Below are 13819 nucleotides of genomic sequence, written 5' to 3' on the forward strand. Positions count from 1 at the left end.
GCCTTGTAGTATATAACTTGATATCAGGAAGTGTGATACCTCTCACTTTATTCTTCTTTTTTAAGATTGCTGATGCTAATCATGTTTTTTTTTTGGTTTCATAAAAATTTTTGGAATATGTGTTCTATATCTTTGAAGTATGTCATTGGTATTTTCAATAGTATTGCATTAAATTTATAAAATGCTTTAGGTAATATAGACATCTTAATGATGTTTATTCTTCCTAACCATGAACACGGTATATGCTTCCACTTGTTTGTATCTTCCTTGATTTCTTTTATTAATGTTTTATAATTTTCTGAGTACAAAACTTTAACCTCCTTGGTTAAGTTTACTCCTAGGTACCTTTGTGATTTTTTTGCAATAGTGAAGGAGATTGTTTCCTTAATTTTTCTTTCTGACAGTTTATTGTTGGTGTAAAAAATGCCTCTGATTTCTGTGTATTAATTTTATAATTTGATAATTTGCCGAATTCATTTATCAGGTCAAGTAGTTTTTTGACTGAGAGTTTAGGGTTTTCTATATACAGTATCATATCATCTGAAAATAATGATAGTTTTACTTTTTCTTTTTCAATTTGGATGCCTTTTATTTCTTCTTCTTGTCTGATTGCTGTTTCTAGGACTTCCAGTACTATGTTGAATAAGAGTGGTGAAAGGGGGCACCCTTGTCTTGTTCCTGATCTTAAGAAAATTGTTTTTAATTTTGCCCACTGATTAAAATGTTGGCAGCAGGTTTGTCATAGATGGCCTTTATCATGTTGAGGTATGTTCCCTGCATTCCCACTTTGCTGAGAGTTTTGATCATGAATGCGTGCTGGATTTTATCAAATGCTTTTTCTGCATCTATTGAAATAATCATGTTGTTTTTGTCCTTCCATTTGTTTGAAATGGACAACTTTCTTCTGACTGTGATGGCCCATGATTGTTATGTGGTGTGGCCATCTGCCACCCCATACACTACACAGTCATTATGATCCCATAACTTTGTGGCCTTTTAGTTCTGTTATGCTGGTTGTCTCCTGGGTCTCCTTGCTTCATATTCTACTAATGAGGCAGCTGACCTTCTGTGTAGGTACCAAAATTCCACATTTCTTTTGTGAACTGGCTCAGCTTCTCAAAACAGCCTACTTTGACACCTTAATCAATAGCATCATCTTGTATGTGGCTACTACTATACCTGTTGTGTTTTCTCTCACTGAAATTTATTTTTCTACTCTCAGATTATCTCCTCTTGAATGAGAATATAAATGTTTTATATTTTCCATCTGTAGGCCTCACCTCTCTGCTGTCTCCTTGTTCTATAGGACAAGCCTGAGTGTCTACTTTAGTTCTGTTGTGACAGACTCTTCCCTACAAGTCTCAATTTTCTCACTGATATACACCGTAGTCACATCCATGCTGAACCCCTTCATCTACAGTCTTAAGAACAAGGATATGAAGGGGCTCCTTATAAAGCTCTTCAATCTATAAGTATCTTGTCAGTGATGAACCACTGGAATAAAAACCAAGTGGACATTGTGGGCTACACAGGTAAATGTTGCAAATTTCAAAATTCTAGTTTCATTTTTGTCTTTAAAACATGCTTGATTTCTTTATATATTGAAAGCACATATAATTTTGCTTTTGTTTTTGTACTAGTTTACTCTCAACAACTTCCTCAGATATATTTTTTTGAATTATTTTCTTTATGTGCTGCCAGAATAATTTACATTTGTCAATTCCTACAGCATTCCTACAGCTAATATTAAGATTTCTAACTTTAAATTATAGCATTTGTCTTATCAAGGGCTAACTTAGTTTCCCCAAAACTTGTCCTAACATGTCTCTGATTATCACCTTTATCTAGTTATATACTTTTTCCCCCCAGAAGAAATAGAGTAAAAATTATTTGGTAATCAGAACAAAATGCTTAAAATATCAGTATTCTACTTTTATTCATATGAGTGACTTAATTTCATTTTAGAAATATATTTCTGAGATATTTTTCTCTCACTCACTTTACTTTTTAAAGAAGAGACTGAGACTGGGATGGACTACAGCCTGGCAGGCTGATTCTGCTATCCTTACTTTTACCAGAACAGTGATGTGATTTTCAACTTCCAATTAGGAGTCTAGATTTAAAGATGGTTTCTTCAATTGACTTATGGAAATTGACTGCTTCAGACAACTGAGATGTGTCATTCTGGGTAATTTCTCCTTTCACACATCTTCCTCCCTTTCCCTTTTTATTTGACCTTCATTTTCTATTATTGCAATTTTGAGATACACTTTCTAAGATCCAAAAACATAATAATGAAAACAATAAAATAAGAGTTGTTTCTTTCATGATTTCATGTATTTCTGAAACTCTGTGAGGGTGCATCAGAATGATAGTTACACATTTGTGGAACATGTTTAGAACTTTATTCACTGTGGGGGAGAAATGTTGATAGAACTGAGTCTGCACGGAAGCAGGGAGTAGTATACACTGTCAACATTTCTTCCACATTTTCTGAGATCCTCTCACCACCTCCACTGCATGACTACCAATGTCCAGCACCAGCTGCAACCCACTTTACCCAATATGTTGTAGCAGAAGTGACAGAGAATCATATCCTACCAGAGTCAACTTTTGCTGAAAGTGTGTGGGGTATATCAGGTCTCTCATCCCTTACTAGAATAAAGCTGAGGTTTGGATTTTGCACTATTTACTAAAATTTCCCCACAGGATGAAAACGCTACTCACTCACTGCTGTAGCTGACTTATTGGAATCTTTATTGAATGTATGTTCTTCCCTTACTCTTCCTTGCTCCTTCCAATAAAGTGCTTGCCCATGATACTGGGCTGACAATCTGCTTTTGCACAAGCAAAAAACAACACAGGTGATAATGATTGAACAGGTATTAAGAGGACACATGAAAAATAGTCTAAACTTTTGAGAAAAATTAATTAGTAGGGACATAGTGAAAACTTCAAAATGACTCGGAAACCATACTTTGTTTAATATCTTGCTTTGGGAAGTGTAACTGGCCAAGGACATTTTCGTTTTCCACTGTATTTGCACTGAGGTGGCTCCTGAGTTGCTGCCTACAACTAACTGACAATAGCAGGGGCAGGGGCATGCTCATTGCTGCCATCACACAATGACATTGATGACAGCAATCAGTTACCCCTGCCAGAATGATGCCTCCTCTCCTTGGCATGAAGGACCTGAGTGTCAGCAAGCAGTAGAGCTTGAAGTTCAATGGAACTTTGGCCATTTATGTGGAAGTGCATCTCTTCAGGGACTTAAGAACTCTAAACCTGCAGAAGCCAGAGTTGTGGAGATCTAAAGCACAAACTTCCCAAGTGACTCTTCTCCATTTTCCATGTCCCAATATTTCTTCATTCACTACTCACTGAAGATCTACTATGTATGAGCTGTTGTCTGTTTTGTTCCTACAAGGGGTCACTTCTACTTTCAACCCTCAATTTATGAGCCCATGTATTCATAAATAAAAAATACAGTACATGGTGATTGTCAGTGGTGTATATACAGGACACCCTGGGCATTATGTAGTCATCACATCTTGTGTATTCACATGTGTGCACTGAATATGGTCATTTTTATTTAAACTAAACCTGTTCCTTTCCTTCCATAAAATTTTTTAAAACTTATTTACTTTACTCTCTCCTCACTTTCTCTCACAAATGTCATAGATGATTGATATTTGTCACCTAAATTTCTTCAATACTCACTCTTCAACCCACTCTACCTAGATTATTTCTATCTAAATCCTTCTATTTAGAGTTACTAAGTGGAGCCTTCATTAATGTCAACAGAACAACCATCAGCAGCCAATGTCAAAAATATTTTCAGCCCTCATTCAGTTAGTCTTTTCAATAGAACAAATGATTTTAACGATGCAGCTTTTCTTTTGAAAGGACCTCTTTGCCCCCATGACACTGTGGACACCAAGTGATCTACGAACTCTCCAAAGGACCTTTAAAGGAAGAACATCACAGAAAGTTGGTTTCTAGCTTTGGTTCCTGATGCAATTAAACATTTCTTAGGAAACTCCTTGTCATTTTTGAGTCAAACCAAAAAGTGTTTCCTTTTGGGGAAAACTGATTTATCTCTCCCCTTTGATGCTCATACAGACACAACATTAGACAAAATATTTCTTCTATCTTTGCACCCCATGGGATCTAAATTATTTGCACAGTGAAAAGACAACAGAACAATTCGTTTAATGAAGAGCTCTGAGAATTTATTTATTTATTTATTTTTATAAATATATTTTCATTAATTTTAATGGGATGACATCAATAAATCAGGGTACATATATTCAAAGAAAACATGTCCAGGTTATCTTGTCATTCAATTATGTTGCATACCCATTGCCCAAAGTCAGATTGTCCTCCATTACCTTCTATCTAGTTTTCTTTGTGCCCCTCCCCCTCCCCTTTCCTCTCTCCCTCCTCCCTCCCCCCCATAACCACCACACCCTTGTCCATGTCTCTTAGTCTCATTTTTATGTCCCACCAATGTATGGAATCATGCAGTTCTTGGTTTTTTCTGATTTACTTATTTCACTCCATATAATGTTATCAAGATCCCACCATTTTGTTGTAAATGATCCAATGTCATCATTTCTTATCGCTGAGTAGTATACCATAGTGTATATGTGCCACATCTTCTCTATCCATTCTTCTATTTTTTCTACAGTGATTAAAGACTTTAAGCAAACTCTTGGCCAATACAGCAAGAATCCATAAAAGATTAGTGTCCTTAACATGTTCACCAAGTCCAAGTTGGCACCAATACCATTCCAAATCCCTGCAAATGCAACCCAGCCCCAGTTCAGTCCATTAGGAGCTGTCACAAGGAGCAGGAGTCCAGGAAAAGTCCACATCCAGGGAAAGTCTGCATGGCACTGGAATTGTTGTCACAATTCTATACTTTGCAGCTCATGTCCAAGTCCCAGTGATCGCTGCTTCTAGCTGGTAATGATTCAGGTAGACTGGAAAAGCCATCTGCAGCATGTGTGGAGATGGAGCTTCTGTTCTCCTCTGCCTAGAGAGATGAGACCAGGTTGCTTTTCCCTGGAGCTCTGCAACTGTGGCATGGTAAAGAGAACCTTGGGATACACTAAGCTGGGTGGCAGAGGTAAATTCATAATAGAAGTTGGCAAAAGGGGGAAAGAGAGCTCTAAATTAGGAGTAGGTCCCAGCCTGAAATATGAGTGGGGCATTGAGGTAGGAGGAATAAAGAAAACACTATATATTAAACAAAGCAGCAGAAAATAGGACTATCAACACCCACAACAGAGATCTTTGAGGGAAGAATGAAAAACCTGACTATTCAGGCAAGACATATTTAAGTGGCCCTTGTGCAAGTGAGATTAGTTTACCTGCTTCTTGGAAGAAATACCCTAGGCTTGTCCACAGTGTCATAGATGGGGCTGACGGCCCTGGGCACCTTCAGCCTTCAGTGGCAAACCCCAGCTTTCTGGGCAAGGTTAGGTCATAGGTGGCTGGGGCAGGGCTGGAAGAGAATGAATTCTGCCTTAGAGGAGCGAGGGGGAAGCCTACCTTCCAGTGTCCCTTTTTCCTCACAGCAAAGGCATGTAAACCTGGCAGGCTTTAGCTCAATGACCTTCCTATTCACTATTGAAGCAGGACCCAGATAGAATCCTATGAGACCCCTTTGGGGCATTGGAACCTTTAAGGGTGTATCCTAAAAGCTGGTAGTTCACCTGATCTCTATTGGGCTTTTTCTGCCTCTTGATACCTTAAAAGCCATGCTCAGAAGATCTCGCCAAGGGGTTTGAGGATCCCCATCCACCTATATAAACATTTTCCGTATATCTGGAGCTATTTGGAAAAAGAAAAAACAGTGTTATTAGCTGGATCAAATAAAAGAAGGTAGAAGTTTCCAGGAAAAAAAGATTTGGTGTCTCCTGTTCATCAGCATTCAAAAGAAATTTAATTTTTTTTAGGTAAAAAGCATGATACGGTAGACCCATAGGAGTTCCACGGTATGACTCCCCCCCTTTTAATTTTTTTAAATTGACCTTAAAATAGTTCCTAGGTACACTTTAATAATACCTTGACTTTAAAGATTGTAAGAAATACCCATAATTCTAAAGGTTTGACAAAATATAGTAAATGCTTTTGCTACATATGCAGAAGCATTGTCAGTTTAACCACTTTAGGAAATTCAATAATAGAAAAATGCACACAGACAATGATCTATAACATGCTTAGCAGCCAAGGAGCTCTGAGAATTTAAACCTTGAGATGCTGAAAGCCTTAAATATGCTTTAATTGCCCCTTTTCATAATTCTCTGATCCAACCAAATAAAACCTCAACTGGGCTTCCCAGGGCCAGATACTATATATTGGAAACCTTCAGTGATAGCCTTTAAAGAGGATCATCTGTTTTAGTGAAGGCTGAATAATGAAAATCAAATCAAACAAGGTGGGTATGGGGCTTTGCCTCTGAAATAATTAAATGAGCACAGTCCTGTATTATATACTTTACAACAATGGAGTCTCTGGACTTGGAAATTACTTTAGTTTCCAGTGAAACCTGTCATTTCTAGACTTCTGGGGTTTTTTTGTTGTTGTCGTTTTCTTTTTTGCCTCTTTTTTGAAATCTAGAGCCTCTCTCCAATAAGAATTATTATCTGGAGAATGTCCACTTCTTCTCTATGGTTTTCCATAATTGTAGTTTCTTCTCCACTTCCTGTGTTCAAGAATTTGTTCATTGACTACTCACTGGAGATCTACTATGCATGAGATGTGATAGTTAGGTTATTATATTCCCTATTTTGTAGCCAATCTCACCCACTGATAGCATTTAAGAGTTTTATATTGATGGTATTGTTGTTTTACCTTAGTGTCCACAATATTATCTACAAATAAAATTATTTCTGATGTTAAGCACTCACCAATCTCTTTGGAGTTCAGTAGAGTAGCAGGTGATTGAAGTTGGAGTTGAATGTGTTGGTTTGTTTATGAATTTAACACAAATGTTTTAGTGAGTTAATGTAGAATATCCTGTTGTCTGTAGTGTAAATACAACTATTCTTTCTGGAGTTAAGAAATTGCCACTGGTTTTCTCCTTTAGCAAAAAGGAAACTGGTTATATGATAAGCTTGAAGATTTCTGTTTTGTGTTATAGTTGACATTTTTAGTTTCCATGTTTATTACACATCTATTTTCTATTTTTTATTTTTTGACAGAGACAGAGAGAGAGAGTTAGAGAGAGAGACAGAAAGGAACATACAGAAAGGGAGAGAGATGAGAAGCAACAATTCTCCCTTGACCAGGGAGCTACAGCAGAGTGAGTGACACCTTGCTCAAGTCAGTGACCTTGGGTTTAGGGCAGTGACCTTGGGCTTCAAGCCAGTGACATTTGGGCTCAAGCCAGTGAGCTTTGAGCTCAAGCCAGCAATCATGGAGTCATGTCTATAATCCCATGCTCAAGCCAGTGACCCTGCACTCAAGCCAGCAACCTCAAGGTTTAGAACCTGGGTTCTCTGCCTGGTCAGCCTATTATACATTGGTGATATATATATAAAAAATTCTATACATATCTAACATTCATATATGTGAGCACCTCTTATGTGTTAGGCACCAATTAGCTCTATGCAATGACAATAGTGAGCAAAAGCAGTTATAATCTCTAACCTACAAATGAATACAAAAGTACCAACATGAGAGGCATCTTAAGGAATAGTACAGGAGGCTCAAAATTTGGGCCTCACACTCTCTGTCCCTTCTGACCCCAGTTGTCTGTTTTCTCTCTCACTGGTTTCTCAAATCCCTTTTGTTACTAAGCTCACTGACTCAAGTGCACATGGAAATTCTGTTCACTTAGTCCAAAATAAAATGCTTGCCCTTTTAAAATTTGTCCTAATTCACAAATACCCATCCTTCCTCTCACCATTCAAATATTCATATTTCAGAGAGCCTTTTTCTACCCATCTCCCCAGAATAAATGGGTCTTCAATAATTATTTTCTCTCCTTAATTAATTAGCATTCTCTAGGCATTAGTAATAGTTATGCATTTTTATCATGGAGAATGTAACTATTTATTTACTTTCTTTTTAAAATTTATTAGGATAACATTGGTTAATGACATTGTATAGTTTTAGCTGTACAAATTGATGTTATATTATCTGTATATTCTACTGTGTACTCATCATCCAAAGACTAGTCTCCTTTCACCACCATATATTCGACCTCTTTTACCCTCTTTATAAGCCCTCCAACCCTTCCCCTCTGGTAACCACTATATTGTTTTCTATGACTATGAGTTTGTTTTGTTAGTTAATTTTTTGATTACTGATTTATATCCCACATATAAGTGAAATCATACAGTTAGTGAAATCATACAGTTATTGTCATTTTCTATCTGACATATTTCATCTAGGATGATACTCTCAAGATACATTTGTTTTGTCACAAATGGCAGTATTTCATCTTTTAATGGCTGAGTAGTATTCCATAGTATACACGTACCACCAAAGAATACTTCAGTTGTTTCCAAATCTTGGTTATTGTAAATAATGCTTCAATAAACATAAAGGTATATATATTAGAGGATATTTTATCACTTCATATTTATTTTGAAATATCCCCTAATTTTTGTGAGCAGTTACAGTATATATAATGTTTATGAAGAAGTGTTTTCAAATTTTTTACTTAGGTAACCAGAATAGAAATTTCTGGGTGGTATGCTAGCTCTATTCTAATTTGTTGGAGAAACTCCATACTGTTTTTCATAGAGGCTGCACCAATTTCCATTCCCACAAATATTCCCCCTTTTCTACATCTTCTCTAACACTGATTTTTTGTCATACTAATAATAAAGATTCTAATAAGTATGAGCTGGTATCTCGTGGTTTAGATTTGTATTTCCCCTATAGCTAGTGAAGTTGAACATCTTTTCATGCCTGTTGGTCATCTATATATCTTCTTGGGAAAAGTGTCTGTTCAGGTCCTCTGCCCATTTTTTTTCTTTTTTTGTATTTTTCTGAAGCTGGAAACAGGGTGGCAGTCAGACAGACTCCCGCATGTGCCCAACCGGGATCCACCCAGAATGCCCACCAGGGGACGATGCTCTGCCCATCTGGGGCGTTGCTCTGTTGCAACCAGAGCCATTCTAGCACCTGAGGCAGAGGCCATGGAGCCATCCTCAGCACCCAGGCCAACTTTGTTCCAATGGAGCCTTGGCTGCAGGAAGGGAAGAGAGAGACAGAGAAGAAGGAGAGGGGCAGGGGTGGAGAATCAGATGGGCACTTCTCCTATGTGCCCTGGCCAGGAATTGAACCTGGGACTCCTGCACACCAGGTCGATGCTCTACCACTGAGCCAACTGGCCAGGGCCCCTCTGCCCACTTTTTAATTGAATTGTTTGTTTTTGTCACTGTTGTTGTATTGTATAAGTTTTTTATACATTTTGGATATTAGCCCCTTATTGGAGGTATTGTTTGTAAATATCTTCTCTCATTTGAATAGTTGCCTTTTTATTTTCAAATCTTGTTTGCCTTTTAATTTTTAAGATGATTTCATATATAGGCACTTTGAATATTTTAAATAAAATCTCTTTAAATATTTTCTATTTATGCCATTGATTTTAAAACAACACATCTACACTTACCTTCACACATGATTTCTACTTTTTTTTTGGTATTTTTCTGAAGTTGGAAATGAGGAGACAGTCAGACAGACTCCCACATGTGCCCGACTGGGATCCACCCAGCATGCCCACCAGGGGGCGATGCTCTGCCCATCTGGGGTGTTGCTCTGCCCCAACCAGAGCCATTCTAGCACCTGAGGCAGAGGCCATGGAGCCATCCTCAGTGCCTGGGCCAACTTTGCTCCAATGGAGCCTTGGCTGCAGGAGGAGAAGAGAGAGACATAGAGGAAGGAGAGGGGGAGGGGTGGAGAAGCAGATGGGCACTTCTCCTGTGTGCCCTGGCCAGGAATCGACCCAGGACTCCTGCACGCCAGGTTGACGCTCTACCACTAAGCCAATTGGCCAGGGCCAGATTTCTACTTTATTTTAACAGTACTGTGCTTTTGTTTCCCCATATTATCTATGTAGTCCATACACATCTTCCTATTCTTGGAGGAATCCAGTTGGCAGGAAGTCTCTGAAAGAGGGATCCATAAGGATCTTTATTAATTAGAAGTGCTTGGCGGAGATTTAAAAAAAAAGATAAAAGATGTGTTGTGTTTATAATGATAACTACCTCAGTTTTAGAAGAATGCTAAAAATAATGCTGCAAGACAAATTGATTGTAATGTTCAGAAAAGAACTTGACTTTTATGAAGTGCCCACTGTATGCCACAGGAACTCAATAACAAAAGTATATGTATCTTTTCATTTAATCATTCATTCTTTCTACAATGTAAAGAATATTTACCATTCCCTTCCTGGAGGTCAGGTATCTGCAGCTAAGAGAAATTTTTTTAAAAATTTTATTTATTCATTTTTAGAGAGGAGAGAGAGACAGAGAGAGAGAAGGAGGGAGGAGCTGGAAGCATCAACTCCCATATGTGCCTTGACCAGGCAAGCCCAGGGTTTCAAACCGGCGACCTCAGCATTTTCAGGTCGACGCTTTATCCACTGTGCCACCACAGGTCAGGCCATAAGAGAAATTTAATAACTTTGTCAATGTCACAATGATGTAACATGGTAGATCAAATTCTGTTCCAAGAAGTCTGACTCAAGATCCTATTTTCTAAATCACATCTCTATATGGTACTTTGGAAGAGTATATGTATATAAATTATAATAAAGAAAATACATTAATAATAATAACAATAGCTATAATTTATTGAGATATTATTGTGATGAAAGGCACTTTCAGACCTCACAAAGATGGTAATAGTAGTAACAACATTTTTAGCAAGAAACACAATGGAGCAAATGGAGAGTTAACTATGACATCAATATAATGTATCAAGTCACAGAAATATAGTTGTTTCAGTTGAAAACACAGGTTTTAATCATTATTATAAAATAAAAGAGGTAGTGGGATTATCAAAGACAAGACCCTAAATGTCTTTAGTTACTTAGGAAGGCACATATGAAGGAAGATATTGGTCTATGTCAATAAATTCAGATAAGAGAATTAGAACTGGTGAGTTGAAGATAAAAATAAAGAGATCAATTTCTGCTAAACTAAAACAAGTCTGAATAAATATAGAATTTAAAATTGGGCAGCCACACAAATGAGTGGATCCTCAGTATTGGAATTACTATTAGATCATAAAAGGTGGCCATACAAATGTGGAATCTAAAGGTGACAACTATCTTAGATGCTAATTGGCTGTTCATTGAATGTTGTTTTTGCCTCCGTGTTCAGAAGACACACCAGCTACATGGAGGCAGGAAACCACACAGAAGTGTCAGAATTCCTCCTCCTGGGTCTTTCAGAGAATCCTGAACTGCAGCCCCTCCTCAGTGGAGTGTTCCTGTCCATGTACCTGGACAGGAACCATACTTGGGAACCTGCTTATCATCCTGGCCATCAACTCAGACCCCCACCTCCACACCCCCATGTACTTCTTCCTCTCCCACCTGTCCTTTGTTGATATCTGTTTCACCTCCACCACTGTCCTGAAGATGCTGGTGAACATCCAGACTCAGAGAAATGCCATCTCCTACATCGGGTGCTTCATTCAGGTGTATTTTTTTTACTATTTTTCTTGGAATGGACAACTTCCTCCTGACTGTGATGGCCTATGACCAGTATGTAGCCATCTGCCACCGCCTGCACTACACAGTCATCATGAACCCACGCGTGTGTGGCCTTTTGGTTCAGATGTCTTGGTTCATCATTTTCTGGGTCTCTCTTTTTCATATTCTACTAATGAGGCAGCTAACCTTCTGTGTAGGCACTAAAATTCCACATTTCTTCTGTGAACTGGCCCAGCTTCTCAAGGCAGCCTGCTCTGACACCCTCGTCAATTATATATCATCATGTATGCAATTACTGCCCTTTTTGGTGTGTTTCCTCTCACTGGAATTCTTTTCTCTTGCTCTCAGATTGTCTCTGTCTTAATGAGAATGTCCTTTAAAAGGGGAAATATAAAGCATTTTCCATTTGTGGGTCTCACCTCTGTGCAGTCTCCTTGTTTTGTGGATCAGGTCTAGGGGTCTACCTCAGTTCAGCTGCGACCCATTTTTCTCTACAAAACTCAGTTGCCTCTGTGATGTACACCATGGTCACCCCCCTGCTGAACCCCTTAATTTACAGCCTGAGGAACAAGGATGTGAAGGAAGCCCTGAGAAGGCTCCTTAACCTCGTAGCACCTTGTTAGTGATGGACCACTGGCCTCAGAGCTAAGTGGACATTGTGGGCCCCACACTAAATGTTGCAAATTTCAATATCTTAGTTTTATTTCTCTCTTAAAAGACATGCTTTGTTTCTTCTATTTCCAAAGCACATATAATTTCACTTTTGTTTGTATTTTGTGTTAGTTCCTTCTCAAAAAGTTCCTCAGATATTTCTTTTTGACTTTTCTTCCTTAGATGCTGTCCTCAATATTTCACATTTGGTCAACATTTCTGCAGCTGTTTTTAAGATTTCTAACTTTTAATGTAATGCACTTTTCTTACCAGGTGATAACCAATTTCCCAAAAAGTTGTCCTCAGACATTGCTGATCTTTACCTTAATTTGGTTGTATGCTTGTTTCTTTCTAGAAGAAATGGAGTGAAAATCATACAGTAATCAGAACATAATGCTTACAATATTGGGACTCTACTTGTTTATTCATGTGAATGACTTAATTTAATCTTAAAAAACATTTCTTTAAGATATTTTCTCTCATTACCTCACTTTTCAAAAAAAGACTGAGACTAAGTTGGACTACAACCTGGCAGGTTTACTCTTCTATCCTACCTTTTACAAGAATAGTGATCTGATTTTCAACTTCAAAGTAGGAGTTTGGATTTTAAAGATGGTTTCTTCAGATGAGTAATCAGAATTTGCTGCCTCAGAAAACTGAGATGTGTCATTGCTCTTTTCACTCATCTTTCTTCCTATCCTTTTATACTGACGTTTATTTTTCATTATTGCAATTTTGAGATACACTCTCTAAGATCCAAAAACATGTAATAATGAATAGAATTAAATAAGATTTATTTCCTCACATGACTTATTTTTTCTGAAACTTTGTGGGGGTGCATCAGGAATTGTAGTTACACAATTGTGGAATATTAGAGAAAAATGTTGATAGAACCGAGTCTGCAAGGAAGCAGAGAGCAATTCACACTGTCAACATTTCTTCCACATTCCCTGGGATCCTCTCACCACCTCCATTGCATGACTGCCAACGTCCAGCACCAGCTGGAACCCACTTTGCCCAATATGTGGTAGCAGAAGTGACAGAGAATCATGTCCTACCAGAGCTCTTGATGGAGGGTTACGGGGTATACCAGGCCTCTCATCTATTATTGGGATAAAGCTGAGGTTTGAATTTTGTGCCATTTACTGAAATTCTACCACAGGATGAAAACTCTGTACATTCACTGGAAGCTTTATTGGATATATGTTCTCCCCTTACTCTCCTTTCTCCCATCCATGTTTCTTGCTCCTTTCATATAGTGCTTGTCCGTGAATACTTGGCTGAGCATGTACTTTTGCCCAAACCTAAAATAACACAGGTGAAAAAGATTTAAGAGGTTTTAATATGATAAATAAAAATAGAGCTAACTTTTGAGAAAAAAATTAATTATTGGGGACATAGTAAAAACTCAAAATGACTCAAAAACTGTAATTTGTTTAATAGGAAAGACTTGTGTGTTGTCACTTTAATTCATTTGATTCTATT

General features: G+C 37.9%; 2 pseudogenes; both read left to right on the forward strand.

The window, feature by feature from the left end:
- The first annotated feature begins 889 nt into the window (after window positions 1-889).
- Window positions 890-1472, forward strand: LOC136319363 (olfactory receptor 7D4-like; annotated as a pseudogene).
- A 9892-nt stretch (window positions 1473-11364) lies between these two features.
- LOC136320165 (olfactory receptor 7D4-like) lies at window positions 11365-12306 on the forward strand (annotated as a pseudogene).
- The last annotated feature ends 1513 nt before the right edge of the window (window positions 12307-13819 follow it).

Source organism: Saccopteryx bilineata, chromosome 1 (assembly GCF_036850765.1).
Source record: "Saccopteryx bilineata isolate mSacBil1 chromosome 1, mSacBil1_pri_phased_curated, whole genome shotgun sequence".
NCBI classification, from domain to species: Eukaryota; Metazoa; Chordata; class Mammalia; order Chiroptera; family Emballonuridae; genus Saccopteryx; species Saccopteryx bilineata.